At 39.5% G+C, this 12,578-nt stretch overlaps 1 protein-coding gene across 4 annotated transcripts in view; it reads left to right on the top strand.

Annotated features, from left to right (window-relative positions):
- The window catches only part of Lhfpl3 (LHFPL tetraspan subfamily member 3), a 543,198-nt gene that overhangs the window by 383,485 nt on the left and 147,135 nt on the right, over nt 1-12,578 (top strand). The gene's annotated exons all lie outside the window — the stretch shown is intronic.

Consider the following 12,578-nt stretch of genomic DNA (forward strand, 5'->3'; position numbering starts at 1 on the left):
ATATACACCTATATCCATGAGTATATTTACACATATGTGGAAAGAAAGAGATGACATTATGTAAAAAGATGCAACTTGGGTACCTGTTAAGATGTGCAATATGAGAGTACAGTGTCCCCTTGATGAGGTCTTTCCTCATGAAGAGAAGCACTCGTGTTGGTGTGCACTTGTCATCCCAGCTATGGTGGGAAGCACAAAACAGGAGGATCATGGTCTAGGCAGCCTGGGCAAAAAAATGAGACCCTGTCTCCCAATAACCAGAGCAAAAAGGGCTGGAGGCTTAGTGCAAGCAGTAGAGCACCTGCCTGGCAAGTGTGAAGCGCTGAGTTCAGTACCACAAAAAAAGCTAATAAGTTCAGTAAAGTTTCAGGATACAAAAATTAATATACAAAAATCAGTTGTGTGTTTCTATACACTAACAATGAACTATCCGAAAAGAAAATTTGGAAAATTTAGTGCTATTTGTAATAGCACCAAAAAAGATTATTCTTAGGCCTAACTAATAAGGTGAACCATATGTACTAAACACCACAAAATACTGATGAAAGAAATTTAAAAAGAAAAAAAAGGAATGGAAAGACATTTTATGTTAATGAATTAGAAGACTTAATATTGCAAAAATGTTCACACTACCCAAGGCAATCTACAGATTCAGTAAAATTCCTATCAAAATCACAATAGCATCTTTTATATAAATAGAAAGAAAACAATTCTACAATTCATATGGAACCACAAAGGACCCTGAATAATCAAATCAATCCTAAGAGAGAAGAACAAAGCTGGATGCATCATACTTTTTCAAAATCTATTATAAAGTTACAATGATTAAAACCCAATAGCACTGGCAGAAAGACAGACATATAGATCAATAGAACAGAACAGAAAGCCAAGAAAAAAATCTATACATGTATGCTCAACTCAATTTCCATAAGGGTGACAAGAATACACATTGAGAAAGGGTTGGTGTCTTCAAAAAATGGTGCTGGAAACTGTATATGCACAGGTACAGCAGGAAATTGGACCCATATTCTATAGCATACCCCAAAATCAAGTCAAATGGATTAAAAACATAAACAATAAGATCTAAAACCATTAAACTCCTAGAAGTGTCAAAAACAAAAATAAATAAATAAATAAACTCCTAGAAAAAAAAATAGGGGAAAGATTTATGACATTTGTATTGGTAATGATTTCTTTGATATGACACAAAAACCACAGACAGCAAAAGCAAAAATTGATAAATGGAACTACATCAAACTAAACAGCTTCTGCCCAGCAAAAAAAAAAAAATGAACAGAATAAAAGGCAACTTACAGAATAAAAGACAATATTTTTGACCCATGTATCTGTGATACTAGGTTAAATTTCAAAATATATAATGTTCTCTTTGTACTACTAAATAGCAAAAAAGAAAAAAACTAATAACCTGATTTTAAAATGGACTAAAGAGTTGAATAGACAATTATCAAAAGAAGACACACAAATGACCAACAGGTCTATGAGATATTCTCAGTGTCATTAATCACCATGGAAATGCAGGCACCACAATGAGGTACCTCCTCACACCCGCTAGGATTACTACTATTAAAACGAAAGGAAAAAAAAACAAAGTGTTGGTGATAAGGTGCAGAAACTGGAATTCTCCTATACTATTGGTGGTATTGAAAAATAGTATAACCACTATGGAAAACAGTATGGCAGTTCCTCAAAAAATGAAAAAACTAGAACTACCATAGGATTCAGAAATCCCACTTCTGGCTATTTATTCCAAAGAATGGAAATCAAGATCCCAAAGATTCCTGAGCCCCGCTGTGTTCAGCACTATTTGCAGTAACTTAATGTAAGAAGAACACAAAGTACATTATAATATCCATTATGGTGCATGGAAACATCACAATAAATCCCGTTGTATATTTTTTTAAATAACTTAAAAATCTTTTTTTAAAGCTGTCTATGTACAAACGCATGATTAAAGAAAACATGTATCTCCATACAATGGAACATTATTCATCCTTTAAATGGAAGGAGATTCTGCAACATATGGCAATACAGATGAGCAGTAGGACATTATACTAAATGAAGTAAGTCAGTCACAGGAAGACAAATACTGATCTCTAAAATAACTTAAGAGTGAGTCACAGGATGGAGCAGTGACTGCCAGGGGTTAGGGTGAGGGAGAGTTGGGGAGTTGCTGGCCAACTGGTATGAAGTTCAGTTACACAGATGAAGGCACTCTTAGGACCTGAAGAATGACATTGTGCTTATAGTTAGCAATATCGTATTGAACCCTTAAAATTTTATGTAGAAGGTAGATCTAGTGTTAAGTGTTCTGACCACAAAAAAAATTAAAATTAAGGGGAAAGACACTATATTGGTGCCACATTCCATTTTAAGAAAGTGGCTAGAATACCCATTTATGCTTCCAGAGGGTCTTTGGGGCTTAGAAGAGTTTTTCCTCACTGAAAAGGAATTAAAAATTAAATTAAATTGGTCCTAAGGTCAGCCTTTGCATTGACAAATTGACGTTCTGGTAGCCAGATTTGCACGGTGACTTTCCCTGCTTCTCATGGTTAGGTCAGGGTGGAGAGTGAGGGTGCCACCCTCTTTCCACCTGCTGTGCATGAAGACGTTTAGTCAGTCAGCTCCTGAATTACTTTTACAAGCACAATTATTCCCCTTAATATGTGTATGGAACATAAAGTGAATACAAATTCAGCACTAAATATTAATGAAGTAAGGTAAATAGATAATCCTGTTAAAGCTGATTTGCTGGAATGCTGGTATTAGATGCACAACACAGGGTCCTGTCCATATGCCCATAGAGAGGAATGATCTTTTCTCCTCTTCGGATTCATGTCCTTATGGACCAAGGCAATAGACTAGAGAGCCCAGAAATAAATCTAAATGTACGTGGTCAGTGAATTTTCACCAAGAGTGCCAAAAACACAATTGGGAAAAATTGGTCTCTCTAATAAATGGGCTGGGAAAATTGAATTTCTATGTGCAAAAGTGTGAAATTGGGCTCTTATCTTACCCTACACACAAAGACCAGCTCAAAACAGGTCCTGTCTGGGGGGCTGGTACCAGTGGCGGAGGGGGAGGACATAAGGAGAGAGTTAAGAGAGTGAATATGGCATCGGCCTTGACCATGAATCTTGACTCCCACACCAAAACTGAGGTTATGAAAACAAAATTTCAAAGACAGAAATATATCAAACTAAAAAGCCTCTGTACAGCAAAGGGAAAAATGAACAAAATGAAAAGGCACTCTACACACTGAGGGAAAACTTTGCAAACAATATATGCAATCAGATATGGAGCTAATAGCCAAAGAACTTCTACAACTCAACAGCAAAAACATACCCATATAGTCCAATTTAAAATTGGCAGAGAGCTTAAATAGGCATTTTTCCAAAATGACATGAAAATGACCAAGAAGTTCGTGAAAAGGTACTCAACATAACTGATCATCAGGGAGATGCAAACCAAACCCGCTATAAGCCAACACCTCACACGTGGTAGGGTAGCTGCTGTCTAAACACAGGAGACAGTGGGGTGTGGCTCAGTGGTAGAGTGGTAGAGTGATAGAGGAACTTGTCTAGCATGTACAAGACTCGGGGTTCAATCCCCAGCACCACACACATGCACGCACATAGACACACACACATACCTACATGCACACATATACACACACACAAGACAAGAAATAGCAAGTGCTGGTGAAAGCGTGGCAGAAAATGAACCCTTGTGCACTGTTGGGGGGATGTAGATTGGTGCAGCAATTGGGGAAAACAGTTTGGAGCTGCCTAAGGAAATTAAAACTAGAACTATATATGACCCAGCCATCCCTCCTCTGGACACATACTCAAAAGAGATGAAATAGCCACCTGGTAAAGATATGTGCACTCCCTTGTAAAGATAGTGACAGCACCACTCATAGTAGCCAAGATATGGAAACAGCAGTGGGTGTCCATCAATGGATGAATGGAAAAAGAAACTGTGGTGTATTACACAATGGAATATTACTTGGCCTTAAAAAGGGGAGAAAGATCCTGCCATTTGTCACAACATGAATGGACCTGAAGGACATTATTATAAGTGAAAAATCCAGACACAGAAAGAAAACTATTGTGCGATCACATTGCCGTGTTTTGTTTTGTCTTTTGAGACAGAGACTCACTGTGTAGCCCAGGCTGGCCTCAGACTCACAGTCCTCCTGCCTCACCTCCCAAGTGCTGTGCTTTACAGGCATGTGCCACCACCTCTGGCTCCACAACCTCACTTTCATGCAGAATCTCTAAATAGCCAAACATGCAGAGGTAGAGATTAAAACAGTAGTAATCTGAGTGGGGGCTGGGGAGAAAGTGGGGCGATTAGGTCAAAGGATACAAAATAGCAAATGCGTAAGATGAAAAGTGAAAAGGTCTAAAGTAGGGCCCAGGACCACTGTTGATTGCACTGTGCTGTGTTCAGGACTTTTGCTAAATGAGTGCTTGCAGCTGCTCTGGCCTCAGTGGGCAGATGGGTGAGCACGTGACCTCTGCACTTGTTCCACTATGGAAACCATTTTACACTATGTGCGGGATATTCTGGCATCATTTGTTTACCTTCAATAGACACAATGAAGTTTTTTTTTTTAATCTTCACTCTGGAATGCAATACATTAGTTCAGGAAAGTATGCCTAAGTCAAAGTCTCTCCTGCAAATATCAGATATGCTTGTGACCTGCCAGTATGTATAGTTTTTTGTTTATTAAAATATTCATTAAAACAGTGTTTATTGAAACCCAAAATTATTTAAAAGGAATAGCTTCATAAAACTTAACTAAAATGTAACTGATTCATGTCTTTATTTTGATCCAAAGCAAAAATTAATCTACATACAAGTATCCAGAAATATGAATTAATAAAGTACACACATATAATCATAAAAGGAATATAAGTCTTTTGAGAACATATTAAATATGGGCCAGATGCAGTGGTTCACTTCTGCAATCCCAGCTACTGAAGAGGTGGAAATCTGGAGGATCATGGTTTGAGATCAGCCCAGAGAAAAGTTAGAGACCCAATCTTAACCAATATACTTGATGTGGTGGTTCATGTCTGTAATCCCAGCTATGAGGGAGACTTTAAGTAGGAGGATCGCAGTTTGAGGTCAGCTGGGATTAAACTGTGAGGTCCAACCTGAATAATATCAAAGTGACAAAGAGCTGGGGCACAGCTCAAGTGATAAGAGTGCCTGCCCTGCAAGCACAGTGCCCCAATTTCAAATCTCAGTACTGTAAAAAAAAAAAAAAAAAAGAAAAAAAAATATATATAATGTAATGTTTGGATAATACATAGCCAACTTAAAATATCATGTTAAAAAATCAAGCCAAAAACAGATGGGTTTCTCTCAAAATGTGTATAAAACCAAATACATATGTTTATACATATATTTATACAATAAAACCTCTTTGACTCCCGTTCCACACACTTAGAATTTATCATTAACCTAATTTCTTGGCTCTATATAGAAGATGAAATTCCGATTGGGTAGAACACTAGTGTACACAAAGCAATAACTTTACATGTACAGCTAAGAGCTTTTAGGTGTCACTTTAGTAGTTCTGTACTCCAAGACTAAACGGCTAGTTACCAGTGACGCACGCACCCCTCAAGGCTCTCTACGGGTTCTCAGTGCTGAAATCTCCACCATGACTCACGCACCTCCTCTTGTGCATACTGTATAGAAGATTACAGCTCAGAAGGGTTCAGATCCTGGTTCTGCTGCTAGTGGGCATTGCATGACCTGAGTAAGCTGTTTGAAGTTTCTGTGCCTTAGTTTATTCATCTATAAAAATAATAATGTCAAAGTCAGCAGAGAAACAGGGAATGGCAACCTTCCACTCCTCTCCAGAGCTCTGAGCCAACTGAGAGATGGTGGAGGGCTGGCAGATAGACACCAAAGTAGCGCTTAGTATAAGAAAGGATTGTAGGAAAGTCTAGGCAGGTGTGTTAGCCAAAAGGACCTCTTTATCTGCTCTCCCAGAATTAGACAGACTTCGCTTCCTAGCCTTGGGATGTGCTAAGGTTTGGATATGGTGAGCCCCAGGGGTCCATGGATTGGAGGTTTGGTCCCCAGTGCAGCAACGTAGGAAGTGGTGGCACCTCTAAGACATGGGACCTACTGGAGGATCCTTAGGTCATAAGGGTGCTGCCCCCAGAAGGGAATGCTGGTCTCCTGGAGTAAGTGCTCCCAAAACCAAATTGTCAAAGCCTGAGCCTCTCTCCAGCCTCCTGTCCTTGTGACTGTCACCATGCCATCCGTTCTCAGGCCCTCAACAGAGGCTGAACCAACAGAGCCATCCAAGACTGTGAAAGTTTCCGGAACTTGATGTAAATAACCTCTTTCCTCCAAAAGTAGCCTGCCTCGGGTGCTTCATGATAGTAATGCCAAACCGATTCATGTAGAATGCATCTGAAAAGCAGGGCTGTCTGTATAAAAACACACGACCCAGCGATTATAGGGCGTGCTTTGGGTGGACAAACAACTCTAAGGTGAGGCAGGAAGGGGCTGGGCAGGTATGCCCAGTACCTGTCCCCAGGTGTCCACAGGTGGGTAAATGACCACGCCTCTATGGAGAGGGATAGGAAGGGGGAATCGGAGCCGAGGGTACTTATGGAAAAACCCCTGTCCGTGGAAACTGACAGTCAGGAAGACGCGTTCTGTGTTTCCGTTAGCTTCATTTCAGAGCTAAGGGCAAGGTGCAGGTAAAGTGTGCCCCGCTCGGGGGAAGCATTCAACAAATATTAACTATTTCTGTGATGGGACTGTGTTTAGTAATGATGCCATGTTCCACTTTCAAGGATTTGGACCGGTGAGGTATATCCAATATCAGCTACTGGTGCACTGGTGACAAAACTACAGTTTTTACAGTCTAAATTCTGAACTGTAGCAAATTAACAAGTGATATTGCACAAATAAGTATTTTTCCTCTTCTTCATATCACATTCTATAAAAAGATTTCTCCACTAACTAGATAGCTCCAACCTGAGTATCTGCGTACAGCCACTCAGCACCATACCCAGATGCACGTGAGTCTCTTTATTCCGGCAAATTGGGGTTAAGTAGCTTGGACAAGTAGGAAGCTTTCCTATCATCAGACATGACTTTCTAACTCCTCTTTTGAGGGCCCAGCATTCGTTTATATTTTCTTTTAACCCTCACCATTCTAAGGGACGTTATATGATTCATGTTAGGACCCCAAGTTAAGCGCCCATAAAATTACATTTCGTTTAAAACCAAAATTTTCTAGAACACCACAAGTTATTTTCTCTACCACTCTCAAAACCACAGTATTTCATGCCCTGGGTTACCTAGTGACCATTTTTCAGCAGTAAGCACAGGTGTAAATGTTAGACCTTTCAGAGAGGCACAAATATTAGAGCTCAAGTTTGCCCACCATGAGCTAACGAAGGAGCTGCAGGCATGAGTCCTCTATCTCTCTTACCGGGTGTTTAGGGTGACAAGCCTCATGTGCAAGGTCCACAGCCTGGCAGCCTCTGTGGGCATCAATTTCCTCAACTTCTGTATGCTTGAGTAATTGATAGAGTTAAATGAATGCAGGTTCCCTTTTCCACTGAGTTCCTTTGACCGCTTCGCCACACAAGGCAATTTATCATGCTTTTTGTGCAACAGTGCATAGATGTTCTAAAGGGTAAATTGGGGCTTTCTCTTCCTGTTCAAAAATAAGCAGTTCTCAGGTTCACAACATTACAGCCCTGACTGGGACAGTTGGGCCAGCAAAATTAGCAGGCCCAGGCAACTCAAGTCCTAAGGCCCCCTGTTGCTGTTTTCATCTTGCTTCATTTTCTTTTGGAGAAAGACCCAAATTACAAAGGCTTGTGGATTTCTCTATGGGTGCTTCCTCCACAGAGATTACATTCAGCTGTTTAGCAAGAAAAATGCCAATGCAATTAGTAGCTCTGGGGAACCATTAGCCATTTGTGTACTATTTTAGAAGAACCCATTGTGGGATCAGTAGCCTGTACACAGAACTTCCTTTTAGAATGTGAACACTTCTCAACCATTTGGAACATGCTTAAAATGGAAATCAGCAGTGATACTCTCACAAGGACACCGTTGTTATATATTCTAGATTTGAAGATACCATGGCGGCACACAACAGGCCATGGGTTTCTTTTCACCATTCTTCTCTGCTCACCTCCCTCTTGTGAGCTCTCATTTCTCCTTAGCATTCAGGAATGCTCTCTGATATACTTCCAAAAACTCTGCTGCCAAAATGAAGGGCTACATAGCTGCAAGGAAGTTAGTCATTTCCTAGGTGACTTTCTAATAAGAACCCCATTTTTGGGTAATAGCCCAGTTGGAACTAATTGTCCAATATCCCCAGTAGACTGGAGACAGCATATGTGGCTTAATCAAATGTTCTGCTGTCTTGTGTGCGCTAATGTTTACTGTAGAGATGGTGGTAAATCTTAGGGTCGATCAATTTGTAAATAACTGGCAATAATTAATTATAAAGCCAATTATTTCATCTTTCATTGACTGCAACAGCCTGGGATCTTGCAGATTCTTCTTAGGATTGGAACAGCTGTTAGTTTCCAGTGACTGTACAAATTGTGCAGATTAAGAAGGTTCTGGTTAATAGAATGCCAGAAAACAGAATTTATTATAGCACTCAAGCATTAATGCAGAACATAATAGTTATGCCATTCCAAAGAAACCAACAGAGCCTAAACTATCTTAATGGCTTAAATCAAATATGCTGAAGCTGGAAGCCTTCACTTCCAAAAACAGAACAGCCAAGTAGAAGTTTGGACAGTGGGAGGAAAGAAGTATGTTTTGATAATACATCATTGAAGGGGAAAAAGCTTTTGTTATGCAACAGCTATCTAAAGTTTTAAAAGCTTTTAAATGCATTTGTGGGGTTTTTTAATCTTACCGTCCAACAGATAAATCAAAAAGGATAAAAACAGATACACTAGAAAGGGATCAAATCCTTCAATTTAAGAAAAGGAAGAAAAGGCGTGTTACGTTGCCATTACCTGAAGGAAGCCCGTACTGGTCTTTGCTAAGTGGCGCTAAACATTTTTCTGCAGGAGCCCAAAACCCTGACCTTCTTAGTCAGGTTTTCAGATTTCTCTGAACAGTCAACTCCCTTAGATTGCTGAAAATAAAAATCGTGTTTCACAAGTTCTGTTTCCACAACTTTCAATAAAATACCCATTGCATAAGTAGCGGAATAATAATTCCATCTGTCTCCCCATATTTCATTGCTAAAGATTTGATTTAGGGAGTCATAGTCTTTGAAAGTAGCGAGCGGTGGATTACCATTCCTGTTCTCCTGTGGTCTTAGGGTCAGAGTGTTCATTCTAGATTCACTCTTTTCATCCCAAGTTGTACCTCAGAGTTTTCAGAAATGGAAACTTTTTTTTTTTTGGTGTTCTTTTTTTTTTTCTTTTATTATTCATATGTGCATACAAGGCTTGGGTCATTTCTCCCCCCTGCCCCCACCCCCTCCCTTACTACCCACTCCACCCCCTCCCTCTCCCCCCGACCCCCTCAATACCCAGCAGAAACTATTCTGCCCTTATTTCTAATTTTGTTGTAGAGAGAGTATAAGCAATAATAGGAAGGAACAAGGGGTTTTGCTGGTTGAGATAAGGATAGCTATACAGGGCATTGACTCACATTGATTTCCTGTGCGTGTGTGTTACCTTCTAGGTTAATTCTTTTTGATCTAACCTTTTCTCTAGTTCCTGGTTCCCTTCAGAAATGGAAACTTAAAAAAGATAGTCAGTCTACCCTCAAGACAGAAAGTTCTTGAGAAAAGATGTGTTTGTTAATGTCACCACTCCATAACCATCCTGTCTGGTGAAGTTGTCCTATCATGGCCAGGAGTTTCCTGGGCTTGAGTCACTTGGTGATATCTATTAAGTATAGCTAAACTACAGGTTATTTTTCAAGCAATTCCCATTTGTAAATGAAAAGAATGTATTTTATTTTTCTCTTCACAAAGTAGTTGTCATGCAGATGAAAGGCATTTAACGTTAAAAAAAAAAGCACTTAGAATATTGTTAGAATATTCCAAGTAATTTAGAAGTGTTTTTTCCAAACTGCAATTTGAATTCAAAGATCTCTGCATTGTCCCAAGTAAACTGACTTTTGCTCATGGAAACCACATGTTTTGAAAATATCCAGGTCATTTTCATCAGACAATACCTTAGAGAGCACAGAAGAGAGATAAAGGGAATGAGAATGTGAAAAAATTTTCAAATCACCAAATTAAATTTATTTAAAGAATCCTCCCAAGTGCTTCTAATCTGTTGTCTAGTCATAACAAAATTGTCTCTGTTAAATGTTACCTAAATCAGAGTCCCTCTTCAACGAGATTTGTATTCTTGGGTAACTGGTATTGACTTCCATGAACTACATTTTAGAGAGAATTGTATAGGTATTACAATTTGTTTATTCATCATTTATTTTTCCATTTCAGTGTATTTGAGTGCAAGGCACTATTTTAGACAAAAGACTCTTTCCTCAGAAAGCTTATAATCTGTTAACTAAGATGAAATTTATAAATAAATAACTGTAACAACATAAAAAAAAGACAAAGATTCTAAGCTAGGAATCACCAAGAGCTATGAGAATTCACAGATGGGCAATATTCCAGGTCAAAAAGAATTTGAGATGGTTTGCTTTGCAGAGGACGTTGCGTTTGGCTCAAGTGTTAAAGGATGTTTAAGAGTACAAGATTCAAGGATAATTATGTCAAATACTCCAAGCAGAAGAAAAAACAAGCAGAGATCCAAAATCTTGGAGTCATGTATAGTTTGACCCAAGTGGAGTAGAGAGCTTTGTTTTCTGAGTGGGGCTGAATATGTAAAATACAGTGCCCAAGAGGGGACCTGCAAACAGTCACCAGCATAATGACCTAGTCAGTAATGTGTAGTCTGGATCAAGGAAGGGAGCCTAAAGGCAGAGAGAAGTGAGGGTTTGCTGGGAGAACTAATGAAGTCGTGAATTGAAGAAGCTGCATGGACAGATCAGAGGAGCTTGGGGACCCGTGGAATGTAAGAAGGAAAAGGGAGGAGTCAATTAGAAGTCCAACACTACCCAAAGTTCTGAACTGCGAATCTGTTCACCAACAGAGTGCTCCCTGGTGGCCTGCCCTGTGTGTCACCCCTCAGGCTCTGTCTCTTCCAGGCCTGCTCTGTGGATCCATATGCCTGTTTTTAGAAAGGACAGTAGTTACCCATCTCTGTCTTCTCAGTGGGTTGCAATGAGGTAGCAGTTATAAGGTGGCCCCTCTAATTGTTTGGCCCTGACAGTTACAGAGCTCTACTGTGGTTGTGATTTCAGTCTTCCTAAGTTATGAACCTGTAAACTGTAACTGGCCATGATCCACAGCTCCTGCCTCCCTGGAAACCTCACATGATCTCTCTTCAACCCAGTATCTGATTTCTTTAGAGCTCCTCAAATGCAGTAAGCCCCTTTCCAACCCCAGGACCTTTGCTCATGCTGTTCCGTAGGTCTTTGCCACAGGTTTCACATGTCTTTGTCTATTTTTAACCTTAGCTTCAATGTAATCCCCACAAGAGGCCTTACCTGACCACCTTTCTAAAGAAGGCCCCACTCTTTCACTTCCATCTGCGTCCCTGTTTTCTTCCCTACTTCGTACTTATTACAACTTGCAGCTATTTTATTTGCTTGCTCACTCATGTTTTGACATCTTTTCCTGATAAAACATAACTCTTTGTTAACACAAACAGTGCCTCTTTCCTTGATAACTGTGTCCCTCAAACCAAGAACTTCATAGGAGATTTCAATACACAGTTGTTGAATGAATGAGTGAATGAATTAATAAACCAACCTGAACCAACCTGTTCAGAAGGTTCTATGAAACCTAAAAATATAGCCATTTACCCCTAAATAACTTAGCTAAAATATAAAAACAGCAATAATAGCTACTTAATTTCTTTAATTTTCAAAATGACATTCATATTTAAAGTATTCTTATGAGATGGGGCATGGTGGTACAGATCTATAATCCCAGCATGGGGGAGGCAGAGGCAGAAGGATAGAGAGCTCTGAATTTCTTAATTTCCATAAAAGCTCTCTAGTACCACATGGTATTGCAGTGTTTTTCGCCTTTAAAAAAAAAAAAGAAGTGAAAGAAAGACTGGAATAGAAAATATCAGTGTGCTTTCCATGTGTTAAATACAGTTTCAAACTTTTCTGTGTGTCAGGTGCAGGGATTACAATGTAAAATTATTTTTCACAGTGATTCGTAGTCAATATGCACTCTGGTATTTTCTGTGTTATCCTAATCCTTTATCTGGCTGCTGTCACAGCTCTTCAGAGCCAGCCTGGAATTGTCATTCTACAGCACTCTGATTCCTTATGGCCTGTTTGCAACAGAAGCCTTCCCACAAATGCACACAAAAATTCAATTTCTGAATATTTTCTCACAGATCAGTATACTTTAACCCCTTTCAGAATGTGTGGACTTGCTCTAAAGTGCATTCCCAGAGTCCTTTGTGCTACAGAGTATTGGGCTGCTTTTATGTTAA

The sequence above is a fragment of the Castor canadensis genome, chromosome 2, assembly GCF_047511655.1.
Source record: "Castor canadensis chromosome 2, mCasCan1.hap1v2, whole genome shotgun sequence".
Lineage (NCBI taxonomy): Eukaryota > Metazoa > Chordata > Mammalia > Rodentia > Castoridae > Castor > Castor canadensis.